An 18,424-nucleotide genomic window follows, 5' to 3' on the forward strand; every position below is an offset into this window, starting at 1 on the left:
ATGCGTCTGTTCGTGCGCCCGTCCCTGCGTTCGTTTATGCATCCGCCCCTGCGTCCGTTCATGCGTCCATCCATGCATCTGTCTGTGTGTCTGTTCGTTCATCTATTCAACACTCCAAGTCCCACCATCTCGCATCTTTTTATCATATATTCCCCATATAGAAGCACCGCCATTCAGTGGACATTCCAAGGATTAAACGAGAGGTGGCACACGCACACTTTCTTAAGGCTTGTGCTTCGGGTCTACTTCCCACCTTCCACCACCTTGAGTTCATAGTATATACTAGTTCACTGTATTCATGGCACTGCGGTCCAATGCTCCCTAAACCTTTCTAAAACCAAGGAGGTTACGCCCAGCGAGTATAACGTAGCAACCTTTTCCTGTCAGCTAGTGCTCAATGTACATGCAAGTGGCTGCTAATGTGAAATGAGAGACAGGAGGATTCAGCTTTTAATTTCTTACGGCTTGCGCTTCGTATCTACTTCCCCCCTTTAACCACCTCGAATTCATTCATGGTATATACTAGTTCATTGTATTCATGGCCCTGCAGCTCAACGCTCGCTAAACCTTTCTAAAACTAAGGAGGTTACACCCAGCGAGTATAATGTAGCAACCCTTTCTTGTCCGATAGTGCTCAATGTACATGCCAATGGCTGCTAATGGGGATTGCAGCGTGCGTGGACTAAAAGAGGAATGCTCCTGTCTCTCATTCCCCATTAACAGCCATTGGCATGTACATTGAGCACTATTTTTTATTGTTAAACAACTCACAGAAGAAATCTCTCACCGGCACCACCTTGGAGGTCAAATGTTATACCTATTTCAGGTATGTGCCACTGGTGGTTACGTACTACGAGGGACGCACAAGCCACGCCATAAGGAGCTTCGCCCCTAAAAAGCTGGGCTCAGCTTGCACAAGTGATGCTACGCTAAAGGCAGAGAATAGCTTATTGGTTCATAGTTGGCCCTGGCTGTATGAAGTAATTCTATGAAATGCCAATTTCCAGTCAATTCCAGCTCACTTTCATTCTCAGTAAACAGCTTCTTTATGGAGACGCTGGGTGGCGGTGTGGCGTGCAGACGTGTCTGCACGCCACACTGTCATTGACTTCGTCAACCGACGTTGACCAACTGAGTCCAATGTGCTTTCCCTCCGAGATTTCTACTGGAGCGACTCGCGAAGTTTCAAGGAGCACCTGGATACCCCATTTTTCTCGGTAGGTCCACTGAAACCTCTTTAGTGGGTCCTTTCTTCCTTTCTCTGACATCAACGGTTGAGCCTATTTGGGCTTATACACGACATCGGGTGCCGCAGCGTGAAAAGGCGGAACGTGCAGCCCCTCAGTAGGCTGACCCCCAATGAGGCCATGTCTCATGAGGCTACGGTAGAAGGACAGCAAATTTCTAAAAAAAGTGTCGCCATATCCACGAAATGAATGATGATGAGTGGGCGAAGCTTCGGAGGTAAACCTGGTTACCATGAATCCTTCGTACATTTTGCCCACTCGATTTTATTACAACGCTCCTCCTAGCTTACGTCGCCGCACTAAATCGAACGATTGCCTTCCACCAATGACACACGTCATATGTGACATCATTCCTATTTTATAACATCTCGCATCTTCCATCATCAACTACAAGTACCGCCGTCTAGTTTATAACATCTTGCATCTTTTCATCATCAGTGACAAGTACCGCCATCTAGTGAACACTGCAAGAACTAAATGAAAGGTGGCTACATACAGAGGATGGTACCGCCATCTAGTGAACACTGCAAGAACTAAACGAGAGGTGGCTACATACAGGGGGCGCACAGCCCACGCCTTAAGGAGCTTCGCCCCTTAAAGAAAGCCGAGTGCAACAGCTGGATTACTGCTCGCAAAACGTGCAGTGTGGATAAAACCCGCGTCGGGAATGAGAGCTGCACGTCTAAGCAAAGTGTAACCCACATAGCCTCACAAAAGCCAGCCAGCTGAGGAAGGTTGCCTTTATCTCCAGTCTACCGCGCCCGCCCATATCCCAATTTGGAGGGGTCGTCTGCCCCGTGGGGTGAGGGCTGGACGTGTGAACTTGCAGTGTCAAATAAAAGTCACGCAAACCGTTTTAGTGGCTGCTAGGCTGCCTCCGGTGGCAGGGGAAGAGGATTTCGTATGTGTGAATGCCATTCGGTTTGGAGGGTGTGCTTCATTTATAAGCACACCCTCCGAATCGAATGTTAATGCATACTGCAAAGTGCAGCACATAATCATGGAAGATAAAAGGCACCCTATGGTGGCTTACACTACACCTCCGGGAAACACCTATGGAGGTGTGGTCAGAGGCATCGATGTCGATTTGCCCAAAAATGCGCTACTAAGTCTTTTTTGTCACACCGAGAAGCTCAGAGTCAGGTGCATAAAAGAAACGACTACCGTGATCGTAATGTTCAACAGCATGAAAGTGCTCTACTATGTTGACTGTGACCTCAACATGCTACATAGCACGTTGTACTTGAGGCAAATAGACGCTTCCTGCAACTGCGGCTGAATCGTTCACAATGAACCGGGGTTTATTGGCATGTGCTGCGACGGTGACCTTACGATGAAAACACGATCGAGACAGAGCAACGGTCAAGCAGATGCCGGGGACGATCAGCACGAGGCGAGCGAGAGAAGCCCAGAACCTAGTACCCAAATGGTGGCGATGTTGCTTGTCAACGATGCGTTTTCTCCTTCACAATTTTCCCCCGCTGAAAAAGAGCTATCCTGGCGACCTAAGAGTCTGGAGACACAGGATTATGATAAGGCTTAAGGTGGGCGACGTGGACGATGTCAGGTCCACGCCGGCGCATGTCATCAGATGGGGAAAGTGGTTCAATGAGAAAATTCATTGGCGAGGTTTGCTCTGAGACAAGGTAAGGGCCCTTGTACTTCTGGACGAGTTTTGAGGAAAGGGCGGGGGTTTGGTAAGGAACAGTCAGCCTTACAAGTGATCCTGGGGAATAGCTGTGGCTTCGTGAAGAGTCGGCATTGTTTTCTTTTTGGCGCTGCTGTTCTTGTGACGTAAAGGTGCGTGCGAGTTCACGGCACTCTTCCGCTTTTCAGGTAGCTTCAGACACAGATCAGCATTCGGATGCGTCAGGACGGTATGGAAGGAGAGTGTCGATGGTGTGGGATGGTTCGCGTTCATAAAGAAAAAAAAAGGGTGAAAATCCAGGGGTAGACTGTGCCGGGGTGTTGTATGCGAACGTGATGAAGGGACGAATGCGATCCTAGTTAGTATGATCAGATGTCACATATATCGCAAGCATATCGCCAAGGGTGCGGTTAAATCTCTCCATGAGCCCGTTAGTCTGCGGGTGGTATGCCGTGGTCTTGTGATGAACAACATGGCATTTAGAAAGCAGAGCCGTGACGACTTCTGATAGGAATGCTCGAACTCGGTCACTTGGTAGTTTTCGAGGTGCACCATGTCTTAGCATGAAGCGATGGAGGACGAAGGACGCTACGTCCCGTGCAGTGGCACTTGGAAGGGCGGCAGTCTCAGCGTAGCGTATTAAATGGTTCACAGCTATGATCCACCGATTTTCATCTGATGTCGGTAGAGGGTCATAAAGATCAATTCCGATCTGATTGAAAGGTTTGGCAGGGCACGGAAGCGGTTGAAGCGCACCGGACGAGTGGAGAGGCGGTGATTTGCGGTGTTGACAGTCAGGGTAGCCCATAACGAATTTTTGAACAAAATTATACATTCCGTGCCAGTAGAAGCGATGGCAAATGCGTTCGTAAGTTTTGAAAACTCCGGCATGGCAATGTTGGAGATCGTCGTGAAAGGAGGCGAATATTTGTGATCGCAAGCTGCGGGGGACAACCAAGAGCCACTTATGACCTTCAGGGGCGTAGTTGCGACGGTGAAGCAACCGATCACGAATGGTGAATCGAGCAGCTTGACGTCAGAGAGATCGTGATACCGCAGTGGTTGACAATCCAAAGAAACAGTCAAAAAAGGAAGCGATCAATGGGTCCTTGTGTTGTTCACTGGCAAAGGAGTCGGGAGATGCAACGGAGTTTGTACCAGTGGTTCCGCAGGCCGAGTTGGGAGGTAAAGGCGAACGGGACAGGACGTCGGCATCAGAATGCTTGCGTTCGCTGTGATAGATGACACGAATGTTGCACTCCTGGATTTACAGTGCCCACCGAGCTAGGTGGCCAGAAGGATCTTTCAATGTGGCGAGCCAAAAAAGTGCATGGTGGTTCGTTACCAGGTCGAATGGGCGACTGTACAAATAAGGGGGGAACTTGCAAAGCGCCCACACTAGCGCTAAGCACTCCTTTTCAGTGATGCTGTAATTGGCCTCAGCTTTAGTGAGCGTGCGACTCGCATATGCGACGACGTATTCGGAGTAGCTCGGGTTGCGTTGGGCGAGGACAGCGCCAAGACCAACCCCGCTAGTGTGTGTGTAAACTTCCATTGCAGCTGTTGGGTCGAAATGCCAAAGAATGGGAGGAGATGTTAGCAGACTACAGAGCGTGGCAAACGTGACGTCGCAGTCAGGAGACCAGGATGAAAGCTCTGCGTCACCGCGTAGGAGGTTGGTCAGTGGTGACATGATCGACGCAAAAATTCGGACGAAGTGACGAAAGTACGAGCATAGTCCGACGAAACTGCGTAATTCTTTCAGTGTAGTAGGTTTCAGGAGCTCAGCGACTGCTCGCAGTTTTGCAGGGTTGGGTAGAACACCATGCTTGTACACGATATGCCCTAAAATGAAGAGCTCTCGCGCGACGAAGCGGCACTTTTTAAGGTTCAGTTGGAGCCCAGCGTTGATTAAACACGTCAGAACCGATGGTTAAGCACGTCAAAACCAGTATTGGCGTGTGCTGCAACGGTGGCCCTACGATGAAAACACGATCAGGACAGAGCAACGGTGAAGCAGATGCCGGCAACGATCAGCACGAGGCGAGCGAGAGAAGCCCAGAACCCGGTACCCAAGCGGTGGCGATGTTGCTTGCCAACGATGCGTTTTCTTCACAACAAGCACAAGGTCTGCCCTAGACAGACTGAAAAAGTGTGTGATAAGTGCGGGACTTTGATCATTGCAAACTGACATGAATGTGTGCAACCGTAGTGCTCGCTATGCAGAGACGCTCATCTCACCAGTGACCATACCTGCAATAACAGGTACCAGGTTCCCTACATCGTAAGACGACGACGTGGTAGAAGGAAAAGTGATCACAAGATGACGAATGCCACGAGCAACGGCAGAAATTTTGGAGGCACCGATCCCACTAAGGCATTACCTGCGGCTGCTCCCAGGAACGCTGCCCCGGAACGCTTTCACAGTTCCCGGGCCACATTAACTCGCAACCTACATGAACGGACAAGGCAACCGGAACAGGTGAGGCCCGTGAGCCGGCACAAGAAGGGATATGGTCACAACAAACGCTAGAGAAAATACAATCATTAGAGCGTGAGAATGCGTCTCTATGAAAGGAATTATCTGATATTAAGTCACTCTTGCAAGAAATGCAGCAGCAATAACGCACGCCTGGCGGTCAAGCTACTGCAGCCACCGCATCTGTCAACAGAGGCGCGAAACACAGGGCATGCCCCGAGACTATGGACAAGGAGACGCTTAACGTCTCAGGCATCCAAGAACTGCTCGAAAAGGTACGAATTGACCTAATAGCCAAAATTAGCCCTATGAATAAAACTTGCGTGGTCTAGTTGGTACATAGCAATACAAGAAAAGCACTTCTTTGGCGCAAACAATTCGAAAAAACAAATAAAGAGGTGAGGTAAGAGACAGACTGGCTTCTACTTAACAACTGCTGTATTCTTCTCAAAGCATCACTTGTATATGCCAAGGACAATTTACATTGCATGCACATGCGGAGCTTGGTATAGTGTACGTAACAACAAATAATATAATGCCACGTGCATTTATGTTGGTGTCCACTTCTTTGGGCAGCACCGCCCTCAGCTTACCTACCGTGTGACGTCAGTAGCGTGTCGTTTCGACGCTCGCACGCTGGGCATGCTTTTGATAAGCAGTGGGACCTCGTGAGATACTGATGCGTATCGGCAAGAGAGGACGCGCATTCTTTTTACCGACGCTGTACTGCACAGGCCGTTTTGAGGCCATCGACAGTTTTTCACACAATTCTGTTATGGGCACAAGTTTGCTCAAATAAAGTTCATTTGTTTTCAAATCGCCTTGTCTTTCAAACAAGGCGATTGAGTAGATTGAGTGTTTGAGTACTTCTCAAACTGCCCTTTGTTCTGAGACATATGAAAAAGTACCATTTTCTCGCTGTGATGAAAGAGTTACCCTGACATGACGCCTGTATCATAAAATTCTATGAAAGAGAGAATAGGCAACAGCCCATTTGTAGCACGAAGCAAAAGAGAAATTCGTACAGATTTTTCAGGAGCACATATATAATGTTTATTGCTCTGTTATTAAATTAGATTGTTATTTGCTAGACAACAGGCAAAGGCAGCTGTCGGTGTCTATCAATTCAAGCAGACGCTATGCGGGGTGTAATGCAAACACATCATTACTTTCGTATGAAGTTTCTTGCCTTTCGCTGCTCTCTAGAACTAGAAATAATTTTGTCCTTATCTTTTCATCCATTATTCTACATCATAGGCTAACCGTAGATTTAATTACTAGTATGTATGTCTGGGTGCCAACTGAGCACCACTGTCTGCTACTATATCTGTTTACTAGAGTTTTACTCACTACTTCGAAATACCAATGAAATATGATACAGCTTTAAAGGCAGCGCTAGTCTATTTTTTAGCAATTAGAAACCTTTCGTATGTACTTTTCATTCACTCAAACCGCCTGCGACGTATGCACTCAGTGTAACAATCGCATAGAAGCAGCCGATTATTTTTCAAAACGGGAGCATGCAACTTGCCAGTCGACAGAAAACGTCAAAGTAGTAGTACCGCCTTCGAAATCAGGAAAACTTCGACATTGCAGACATTTTCAAGCCAACAATATCAAAATTGAGCACAGCAGAAAGAAGTTACGGAAAAGTAAACGCATGAGAAGGAGGGTCATCCAGAGCACTAAGCTGGGCTAGGCTAGCAAGATAAGAAATTAGAAGCCGCTCCATTTTTTTTTTTAACAAATGTGGAGCTTCAAACAGCTAAGAGAAGGCCAGGTGAGTTACGAGTAATGTGTGGTTTAGAACTGATAGGAGGTCAGGTGTTATTCTGCATTGCTGAGAAAGTGCAACAAAACCTCCAACTTGGAGACAGCACTTCGATCTAGTATGAAAAGACAAAATTTAATTCTAACGCTGCTGCCGGACCATTTCTAATCATATATTTACTTGAAAGGCTTGATGAAGGAATCGTTAAAAAAAATGTTTGGGATACGACCTGACTGGCAACCACCTGCCGGTAGTGCACCCCCTTACCAGAGAATAATTGACCATCCTGGTGCAGTACTGAATGCTCCAATTATGAATTCACCAGTTAACTCTCAACCCTCAGTCCCCAATGGCTGCAAAGCAACTGTGCAAGGTGACGGTCAGATCTGGGACGCAGAGGAGGGTGCTAAGAATCTCTGGGTCGGGTCTAGATAGGTTTCCATAGGAATCTGAACTTGGTTACGTTTACCGCTAGAACACTATCTAGTGAGGCCAGTTTAGTTGGGCTATTAGAGCAAATAGAGGGTGTTAAATAGGATTCAGTAGGGCTCAGCGTAGTTAGGACACGTCAGGCTTATACAGTGCCAAAGAATGAATATGTTCTATGCTACCGTGGATTAGTTGACAGAAGATAACTAGGGTTGGGATTTCTTATACACAAGAATATCGCTGGCAACATAGAGGAGTACTATAGCTTCATTGAGAGGGTGGCAAGTATTATAATTAAGTTTAACAAAAGGTACAAGATGAAGGTGGTACAGGCCTGTGCACCTACATCGAGCCATGATGATCATTTGGTTGAATGATTCTACAAAGATGTAGAGTAAGCCATTAATAAAGCAAAGTCACCGTATATTATTTTGATGGGCAACTTTAATTGCAAAGTAGGCAAAAAACTGGCCAGAGACCATGCAGTGGGGGAATATGACATGGGCTCTAGAAATGCCAGAAGGGAGTTATTAGTAGAGTTCACAGATCGTAATAATTTATAGGTCTTGAATACCTTCTTCAGAAAACGGGCCAATCATAAGTGGACGTGGTAGAGCCTTAATAGTGAAACTAAAGGTGAAATAGACTACATTCTGTGTGCACACCCAGAGATTGTACCGGATGTAGAGGGGGTTGGCAAGATTCGACGCAGTGACCATGAAATGGTAAGAGGTCAAATTCACCTAGATTTAAAAAGCAAAGGCATAAACTGATACACAAGAAGTCATTTAGTGCACTAGCTGCAAGAATTCAGTGTTTCGCTTCAGAATAGTTTCGCGGCTCTAAACGAGGTAACCAATGTTACCTCGTCTGTTGTCAGTTTTCTGGATAGGACACTGGCAACAAAACATGAAAGCCTGAAATGCAACCGGCAAAATAAAGTTAAGGTAGCCAACATCAGAAGGTGTAACATGGAGAGAATCGAGCAGGCATAATAGCAGAATCCTAAAAGCTGCGAAGGCAAACTTGTGCATACCAAAAGATCAGATGTATGCATTAAGAGACAAGGAAGGCAATGTGATAACCAATATAGATAGGATTGTTGAGGTGGCAAAGGAGTTCTACAGTACAGAAGCTGAAACAAGCAGGATGATATCGTAGGATGTAATAATAGCCCAGAGGAATTCACATCCTATCAGTAACAACAGGGGAAGTAATGAACGCCCTGCAGTATTGCAAAGAGGCATAGCCACTGGTGGGTATAAGGTAACAACAGACCTGCTGAAAGATGGCAGGGAAATTGTGTTAGAAAAACTGGCCACCTTATATACGAAGTGTCTTTTGAAGGGAAACGTACCATGATCTTGGAAGAACGGCATCATTTTAATCCATACATAAGCAGGGAGATCAAGGACTTGAAATATTGCAGGCCAATCAGCTTACTGTCCATTCTCTACAAACTATTTACAAAAATATTCGCTAATAAAATTAAGGCGACATTGGAGTTCAATCAACCATAGTACCGAGCAGCGCTTCATACGGGCTACTCAATAATAGGTTATATTCATACTATCAATCAGCTAATAGAGAAATGTGCGGCATACAACCAACCCTTATACACTATACATCACTTTCATAGACCATGACAAGGCATTTGACTCAGTCGAGACATCAGCAGGGATGCTTGAACTACGAAATCAGGGCATCGACGAACCCTACATAAAAACACTGGAAGAAATCCACAGCGGATCCACAGTTCTCCATAAAGAAAGCGACAGAATCCTAATAAAGAAGGGCGTAAGGCAGGGAGACAGGATCTCTCCAATGCTATTTATAGCATGTTTACAGGAGGTTTTCAGGGCCCTTAGATTTGGAACACTTGGGGATAAGAGTTAATGGAGAGCATCTTAGTAACTTGTGATTCTCTGATGATATAGCCTTGATGAGTAATTCAGGGGACCAATTACAGCTTGCCAAACTATGAGAAGAAAATAACTAGAAGAATAAGGATGGGGTGGATCAAATTTAGGAAGCATTCTCAAATCATGAATGGTAATCTACCACTAAACAGGTGTTTCTTGGTGGTACATACCTAAGGAGCAGAAACCTGGTTGCTTACAAAGAGGGCTCAGCTTAAATTGAGGATGAAACAGTCAGCAATGGAAAGAAAAATGATATGTGTAACTTTAAGAGACAAGGAGAGAGCAGAGTAGATCAGGGAACAAACTGTGGTTAAGGATATCATAGTTGAAATTAAGAAGAAGAAATGGAGATTGGCCAGGCATGTAGGTCGGTAGCCGCTGGTCATCAAGGGTAACTGACTGGATTCCCAGAGAAGGCAAATGCACAAGGGGGAGATAGAAAGTTAGGTGGGCCAATGAGATTAAGAAGTTCGCTTGTATAACGTGGCAGCAGAAAGCACAAGGCCAGGTTGATGGCAGAACCTTTGCCCTGCAGTGGGCGTAGTCAGGCTGATCATGACGGCTACAACCACAATTGACTTTTCACCAATGTTATGCCTGCATAGTGTCTTTTTCCAAAGCAGTTTTGTGACCTGGCTTGAATCTGTGGTAGATTTTATAACTGTCATGCAGGATTCTTCGGTTCGATTCCTGCCGGGATCTTGATATTTATTCTTTGCATTGATTTTTCGGGCAAATGCTGCCGCGGTTCATATTTTTCTTGGTGCTCTCGCACTTTAATTTTCAGTGTCTGTTCTCAAAAAACAGCAGGAAGGTAAGGGGGGAAACTTGCGAAGGAAAAATCTGCAAACAGTAGTCAGTTCTGGCCTTGAAGAAGACAAGTCCACTTGTCAGAATATTGACTTGAGCACACAACTTCTGTTTACAAATTTTTCAATCTCTTCTCGTCGTTCTTGGGTCACTCACCTGTGGGTCATGCCCATACACAACGGCCCATGGTAAATGGGTGTATGCCACATACGTGTCTGTAGTGAAGAGTTTTAAAGACGCAAAAGTTTTGGTCTGTTTGCCTGTACATTTGTCTGTTTGTCTGTCCTAAACGGTACCTTAAACGGCACCAAAGTGACCGAAGGATACCCCAAACGGCCGACCCCATCCGTAGTGCCCGCCAATATTGCTCAAGCTTCAGCTTTCATACTTGTGTGATTGTCAATTAAAAAGCAATTATTGCGCATATCTGAGGCACCATAACAACACGTCAATATTCTGTATGTGTGTCTCTTACTAGGAAAGGCATACTTAAGTAATTTTAAGGACCATAGCGTTTATCACGTTGCACTGACCAGGCAACGCTTGCACGAAAAGGCAAGTGTTTCCAACGCTTTACTAAGACGACACGGTGGTGCCACCTACCCGTCACCTTGCGTTCTACACCTTATATCCTCCAAGACGGGTGCGCAGTGCGTAGGCGCTTCATTTTCTAAGATAACTGGCAGGTGGCGCTCACGTCTCACGTGACTTGATGTGCTCGTTCGCCTCTGCTGCATGCTCAGGGCACTCTAACACAGCGCTTCCAGTATACCATTCACCGATTTTTTTGAGCAGAACATCAAATAAACGTTTTGTTCGCTCTCTCCAGACGCAAGACTATCGTCTTTTGATGAAATTTGCCGTGTAACATGCAGATGCGGGGTCAATTTTTATGTCATTAAGTTTAATTTTATTTATTACAACTAAAAGCCCAAAGGCATTACATAAGCAGGGCATACACAGGTTTCGCAGGTTTTGAAACGGTACAATAAATATAATTGGTAACAGATCGAACAAGCAAATGTAGCATCACATACACAAGGAATATTCAACACGCAATGGTAGGCACATATTGTGAAATCAAACAGCAGGTTAGTACTTCGTGAAATTTTTTTTGGTCTGAGCAGGAAGCAATGACATTTGGAAGCACATTTGACAAGGTTATTCTGTGTGGGAAGCTGGAGCCATTCATTGCTGCGGTATAACTACTTATGCGTGCAATAGGACATGTGTGAGCTAATCTTGATTACAAGTAGAATAATTAGCGTTTGTTTTCTACGTGGCTGATAAAATAAGCAATGAAGCAGGCAAAGATGACTAATTATGTGACATGGTTCAAGAGTTATAGTGACAGGTTGCATTTCAAAACAGTTATATTAAAGTATGGTGAGTATCAGGATGATAGAAATTATGCTGCACGGTTTTTTACTGCTTCCATTTTGTGTGTAAGATATGATTGAAATGGACACCAAATGGATGACCCGTATTTGAGCTTTGGTCGCACTTATGCTAGGTATGCCAGCAGCTTGATGTCAGTGGATGTGAATTTCAAATTGTATCGGTAGTAACTAAGTGTGCGCGACACCTCCAAACAGATCATTCGAATATGTGTTTGCCCTGATAGTGAAGGTGTTAGGTGCACTCCTAAGTACTTGCAAGTTTTTCTGAGGTGATGAGGCACAAATTTACATAGTGTGTGTTGTTCATTACAGTGCGTTTTTGTGAGAATGAGATTAGTTTGCATTTTGACCAATTTAATGGCATGAACTACTGTTCACACCATGCCTAAATCATATTGTCGAAACCATGTTGCAGAGCAATGATGTCATCCAAGTTGTAGATTATCTACAACTTGGATGACGTCATTGATTTGCAAGGATTGTGGTAATAAGAGCTTGTAAGCAGACAAGAAATGATAGACAGAGTTACACGGATGTTTTTTTCTGTTTTATGATCCTCCCACGTAGGAGGCACGTGATGGGTTTTTTGCATTTATTTTTTTTTGCAAATCTAAGGTGGTAGCTGCCCTCCTCTATGTTGTTTTTTTAGACTGTAGTCTCATGCATGAATTTCCGTGTTCGGTGTAGGATAAAAGCTGGCCTTTTCTGTAAATAAACTTTAGTTTGAAGTGAGTGCTCGTTTGTCTAACTCTATCATTTCTTGTCTGCTTACACGCTCTTACTACCACTATGTTCACATACAAGCTCGCCCGAATTTCAGTGCTTGCAAGGATTGGTTAAATATCAGGCAAAGTTTTTACTATAAACTGTGATGGTATTTTTAAGAAGTTTACTACAAGTAATGCTGTCACAGCCTGCTGAGAAGGCTATTTTAAGGCTTTTATTAGTTTGGAGATGTCATATGGGGATATTTGGACATCAGGCATAGCTGTGAAACAAAAGTACACAAAGGGTTTACTGTTAGACTCAGGGGTGTCACTGAAGTCGTTACGCACTGTTCAGATTTGATAGGTTTGGCAAGCTCGTTAATGAGTTGATTATTGTTTTGTTGAGCTTTGGCCGAGGTGATGTTCAAAAGTTTTCCCAGGTTCGTATGTAGTATCGTGAGCAAATTGAAAGAAGAAAATTTAGATTTTGCTTCGTCCGAATCTTTGAGGGTTTTTTTCGTATATTGGTAGTAACTATCCCATGAATTAAGGGGTTTGTTCTAGCCAATCTGTAAAGGTGTTTTTTCCTATTCAGAAGGGTTTTAAGATGCTTGTTACACCACAGATCTTTGTGGTCAGTTTTTGCAAGGATTGTATGTATACATTTACTTTTTAGAGTTGTCATAACGTTTTTTTAACGTTTCGAGGGTTGGCACAGCACCCTAATATCATTAAATATTCTTGATATTCACAATATAAGTTCAAGGGCCCTTGAAACTAAAAATACCCGTGCACTTCTTGTAATTCTTGAATATGCAATCGGAATTGTTCTATTACAGGAAATTAACAACATATCTTTGTAAGTCACGCTTATTTCGAACGCTCTGTCACTCACGAATGACCATGAGAACACGCTTTGTTCATTAAAAGGTGTCAGGGAGTTTTGGTTTTAAATTGCGTAGTTGTTATTGCACCTGGCAAGTAATATCATTTTGAAATCGAATGCAATACAAGGCGCACCACATGGTTGGGTTACAGTGGCTAGAAGGTGAAGTGTGATTATCACCAAGCGACGCCTATAAGAAGGGCTGACGCTGTTTAGCTATGCATCTTCGAGGTGGCACTTGCTAGCGCATACTCATCAAGCTTTCATGAATTTGTACGGTCAGGAGTGATCTGTTGAGCTTTGCCGTGCCCGTAAAGTGCTTCATACACGTCAAACTCCATCTTGTGATGGTTTGCTGCCTTCACTGCTCTCTTAAGGGCGAACCTCCTCTTAGTCTAACCTTGCCCTGTGTCAAACTTAACCGGCCAGATGGACAAACAGACAGACTGACAAACAAAAAGACAGACAGGCAGACACTTGTACAGACAGGCAGACACACGGACAGATAGATGGACAGACAGGCAGACACACGGACAGATGCTTAGACAGATAGTACACGGACAGACAAACACATGTACAGACCGATGGATGGACAGACAGACACACGGACAGATGGATGGACAGTCAGACACGCGGACAGATGGACAGACACACTGACAGATGGATAGACAGACAGACACACAGACAGAGGGACAGACAGAGGGACAGACAGACATACAGACTGACAGACAGACACACGGGCAGATGGACAAATGGACAGACAAACAGAAAGATGAACAGAAATACGGATGCTTTGTTCCTCTCATCATCATTCAGTCCGTGGATATGCTGGGATTTTTTAAAACATCTTAGAGGAATTTGCACTTGTATGTGGGGCCACTTGCTGGCTAGACAAGTAAGTCGATCCGATGGCAAAGCCACTGTTTTGTTTCTGGTTGCGTGACTGGATACAAGTCCTTCAAGAACAACTCTTCCCAGTTCAGTCTGACCTCCCCCCCCCCCCCCCGTTTTCACAAGAAATATTTTCGAAAAGAGTTTGCTTACAAATCTAAGCATTCTTTCTTTTTTTCCCCTTTCTGCGAGAATGGCACAGTCAGGGCTGCCAAACGTGCCCTCTCATCACTAATCTCGGAAGCCGCCATGTGGTAGGTTGCTAGGTCTAGACAAGAGATCGTGGCACAAGAGTCGGTGGATAATCAAATCCAATCTGCTAGGCTGGACAGGTTGCGCTGGCTTCGCAATGGTAGGTGGCACACGCACGTTTCTTTGTCGGCTGTTTGATAGCCCTGACATCGGTCAGAATGAGTGCTCGGTGAACAAGCCACAAGCTGTTCGAGACACACCTCTGTCAAGAGTACGAAGAGTGGGTCCAGAACCCTCGACAAAGGAAATATATATATATATATATATATATATATATATATATACACACATTCCGACGAAGAAGTTGCAGAAAGCATCCTCGTCCACCGTGGCAACACGGATTATCTCTTTGGCCTACTGCTGTGTACAGCTCGGCCGATTGAATTTAATGAGCAAGCTTCTTGCATCTCCTTACATGAAATTCCCGCTGACTAAACAGTGCGGCAGCAGTGGATAGAAGCCATTCGGAGGGATTACTGGGAGCCGAACACCAGCTCACAATTACTAAAGAGTGTGCAGTAGGCATTTTAGAGAAACAGAATTCATAGATGGCAAGCGGCACTGCCTAAAAAAAGTTGCGATGCCTTCTGTATTCCCTGAATACCCAGCGTATTTGAGGCCACAACCTCTGAAAGAGAGCAGCTCTGAGAACCTCCTCAAAAGGTACACGTTGCAGAACACAAACAAGGAAAATGAGCCACCACTGAAAAAGAGGAAGTGCTTGTCTGATGAGGAGCAACAAGAGTGGATTCCTAACGTTGTTCAAACATGAAAGGAGGATTCAGAATTAGAACTCCATCAAAAAAAATTCCAGCTGCAGACATCAACCAACCATGTAGCAGGGAGATAACAAAAGAAACATTGGAAATTGATAAAGCAGGTATTGAAATTTCTATGATCAGTCATGGACACCCTATTTTGTCTCTCATAAAGACATTGACAAGGCAACACAGGTGGACGTTGGACTGTCCAGCCTGCTCGCCCCAGAAAGAATCAAGTGGAAGCGAAAAGAGCGAGATTTAAAAAGACAAATTGACAGACGTTGTGGAACTACGGATTGATATAAGGAAGAGCTAAAAAAATTAAGTCTGACTGCCATTTTGGCAGGTTACAGTACATATGGGAACAAAAAAAAAAAAAAAAAAGAAGACGCCTTTCGGTCGTTTTCTTGTGGGAACAAATCGAGAACTTTAAGCAAAAGAAGTCAGCATGGTCCGAAGATGTGATCGGCCATTGCATGGCATTTTTATACAAAGGTGTATGAGCATGCATGAAAAGAAATGCTTCTAAAGCTGCCGACTGCAAAATTACATCGGGAGCATTTCAGACGAGACTGGTTATAATAATTAAATTCAAGCTCATTTAAAAGTAGAGCTTGAAAAACTTGAGGGGCCACAGTCTAAAGCTTGCTCCTTGATTGTGTATAAGATGAGGATTAAGTCCAAGTTACTATACAACAAGCAACGAGATTGTTTTGTTGGTCATGTCAATATGGCAGTTGCTAATGAGACTGAGCCCGAGCTAGAAAATTCATTGCTTTGCTTTGTGGCCTCTCCACAGCTTACGGGATCACAGTTGCATACTATTTCAATGAGGGGCTCGATGGAAATCAGCTTTCAGCTTTCAAGAAAGTGGAAGAAGCTAGCTTCACCATTCTGGGTTTTTTTCAGTGACAATCACAGTGCAAGTGCTATGAAACATCTATCTGGTGGTTTTCTGACATACCGGCCAGATTCAGCACCCATGTGATCCTGACAGGCTACTTTTCTTGAGTTTCGACTACTCTCATGGGCTTAAATATATACGGTCACAGTTCCTTGCCCGTGAGCTTGGGAGCAATGGTGAAGTGTCTTCCAGTTACCTCAAGAAAGTGTATGTAGTTTTGAAATGGTGCTTGACAAAAAAGCACATGTACCCAAACGACTCCGAGAAAAAGAACATGATAAGAGTAGTAGAGGTTTTCTCTCTAGATGTAACGCCAGTGTTAGAATTCCTGAAGAGACAAGCAGGCCATGGCAGCCACTTTTCCTTTGCGTTTGCAGGATCAGCAGTTGTGTGCATGAAGAACATATTTATGTGGTTCACCCTGCACGACACCAGCAATAAAGTGCAGCACATTGACGAACGTTTTTCTGATACACGTCATTTTGACTACTGTGATGATCATCATCTAGAGTGGCTCAACGTGACCTTCCCTTTGTAGATTGAGCAACTGAAGAAAAACTCAGCTTTTCCACGTGGCTTCCTGACGGCAGAAACTTATGAAGCTCATCTCTTGACCACTTACTCACTGTCTGCACATGTTCGTCACTTGCTCGTGGTGCAAAAGGTTTCTTTCATGCTTACGGGGAAATTCATAACTGACCCAATAGAAGCACATTTTGGCACATTTCGAAGGTCACTTGGTTGTAATGACCAATTGGATGTCTGCTCTGTCATGTCTGAGTTGGAAAAGCTGCTGCAAACTGGAATTGCTACAGCGTCAGAAAGCAGCACAATGTGCTGCACAATGAACTGCGTGAATTCGGCAAAGGTTTCTTACTGAATGCACTGTGATCATTTGGAAGCTCGGTTGAGCTGCCACCAGAAGCTAGCCACGTACTTGGGTGGCTCAAGGTAGCTAGGGTGCATGTAAGCTTGCCAATGCTGCAGCTTTGATTGATATGTGGGGTTTAACGTCCCAAAACCACCATATGATTATGAGAGACGCAGTAGTAGAGGGCTCCGGAAATTTCGACCACCTGGGGTTCTTTAATGTGCACCCAAATCTGAGCACATGGGCCTACAGCATTTTCGCCTCCATCGAAAATGCAGCCATTGCAGCCGGGATTCGTTCCCGCGACCTGCGGGTCAGTAGCCGAGTACCTTACCCAGTATACCACCGCGTGGGGGCAATGCTGCAGCTTTCAGCGACTCTGCATGTTCGTGGCTATATTGCCTTTGTTATCAGGAAACATGTGACTTATTACAGCTGCTGTTATCTGACTTCGAAGCCGCTGTCTAAGCAGGGACTATAGCAGCTGACAGGAAATCAACGTAGGGGCAGACTACTATACCCTTCTGACCAGCTCATCTATGTCTTCGACATCTTGCGCCTATTCATGTAAACTGCTCTCCAAAAGGTGCCAAGGCTGGAAGAGCCACTCAGAACACTTCGAAAGTTGCTATACCCTTGTTCAGTATCTGTACCAGCCATTGTTGATTTTGGCCTGCTCAAATGCCCGCAAAGTGGCTAGCTGCACCATCAGGACCTGGCCCAGCTTATCTCTTTGAGGTTTATCATGCCACTACTTGTGAATTATACATCTATAGCCACTGACAAAAAAGACATTTACAAGTCATTCTCGCTGTTACAAGTCATTCTCGCTGTTAAGCTTTGAACGGGAAGTTTCATATATTTTTGTTACTTTTTTGTGTGTGAGAACAATATGTTTGTGTGCTCTTCACGTGTTACTGAATTAGTTTCCTGACCCCGTGTTTTTTAATTGTGAATGCATTTCTTAGTCCGGCTATGTCAGGCGTCCGGTGGTGCCCACGTGCCAGCAGGTGTTATCTCTCTACTCTCACTCCCTCTCCCATAGCAACAGCTGCGGGCGCATGTGCTTATGCTCGCTCCTAGCATTCAGAGCAGCGGCTACGGGCAGAGTAGCACAGAGTAAGTGAAGAGGAGGAGCCCACAGTGGCGTGTGAGGGCGCTCACAATGTGGAAGCTCAGTAGAGTTCCTGCATGTGTGGAGACAGTGTACTGGAAGGTAGGTGCAGTGCTTCGGTGCTCTTTTTCTCGCCGTTCGCTCTTTCTGCTCCCTGCACTCCACTCTACCACTCACACGCTCGTATGCATATATAAATAAAGTGATGCGCACGCCTCACTCTCGATCGTTCACTAGCAGATGAATGTGTAAATAAATGGTTACAGTATAAATCCTCGTCTCGTCATTAATTTATGCCATTGAAATTACTACGCCATGTGCTCTCGGCGAAA

General features: G+C 44.9%; 1 protein-coding gene across 19 annotated transcripts in view; it reads left to right on the top strand.

The window, feature by feature from the left end:
- Nucleotides 1-18,424, top strand: part of Sirt2 (Sirtuin 2) — a 438,023-nt gene that overhangs the window by 136,152 nt on the left and 283,447 nt on the right. The gene's annotated exons all lie outside the window — the stretch shown is intronic.

The sequence above is a fragment of the Rhipicephalus microplus genome, chromosome 6 (assembly GCF_043290135.1).
Source record: "Rhipicephalus microplus isolate Deutch F79 chromosome 6, USDA_Rmic, whole genome shotgun sequence".
NCBI lineage: Eukaryota > Metazoa > Arthropoda > Arachnida > Ixodida > Ixodidae > Rhipicephalus > Rhipicephalus microplus.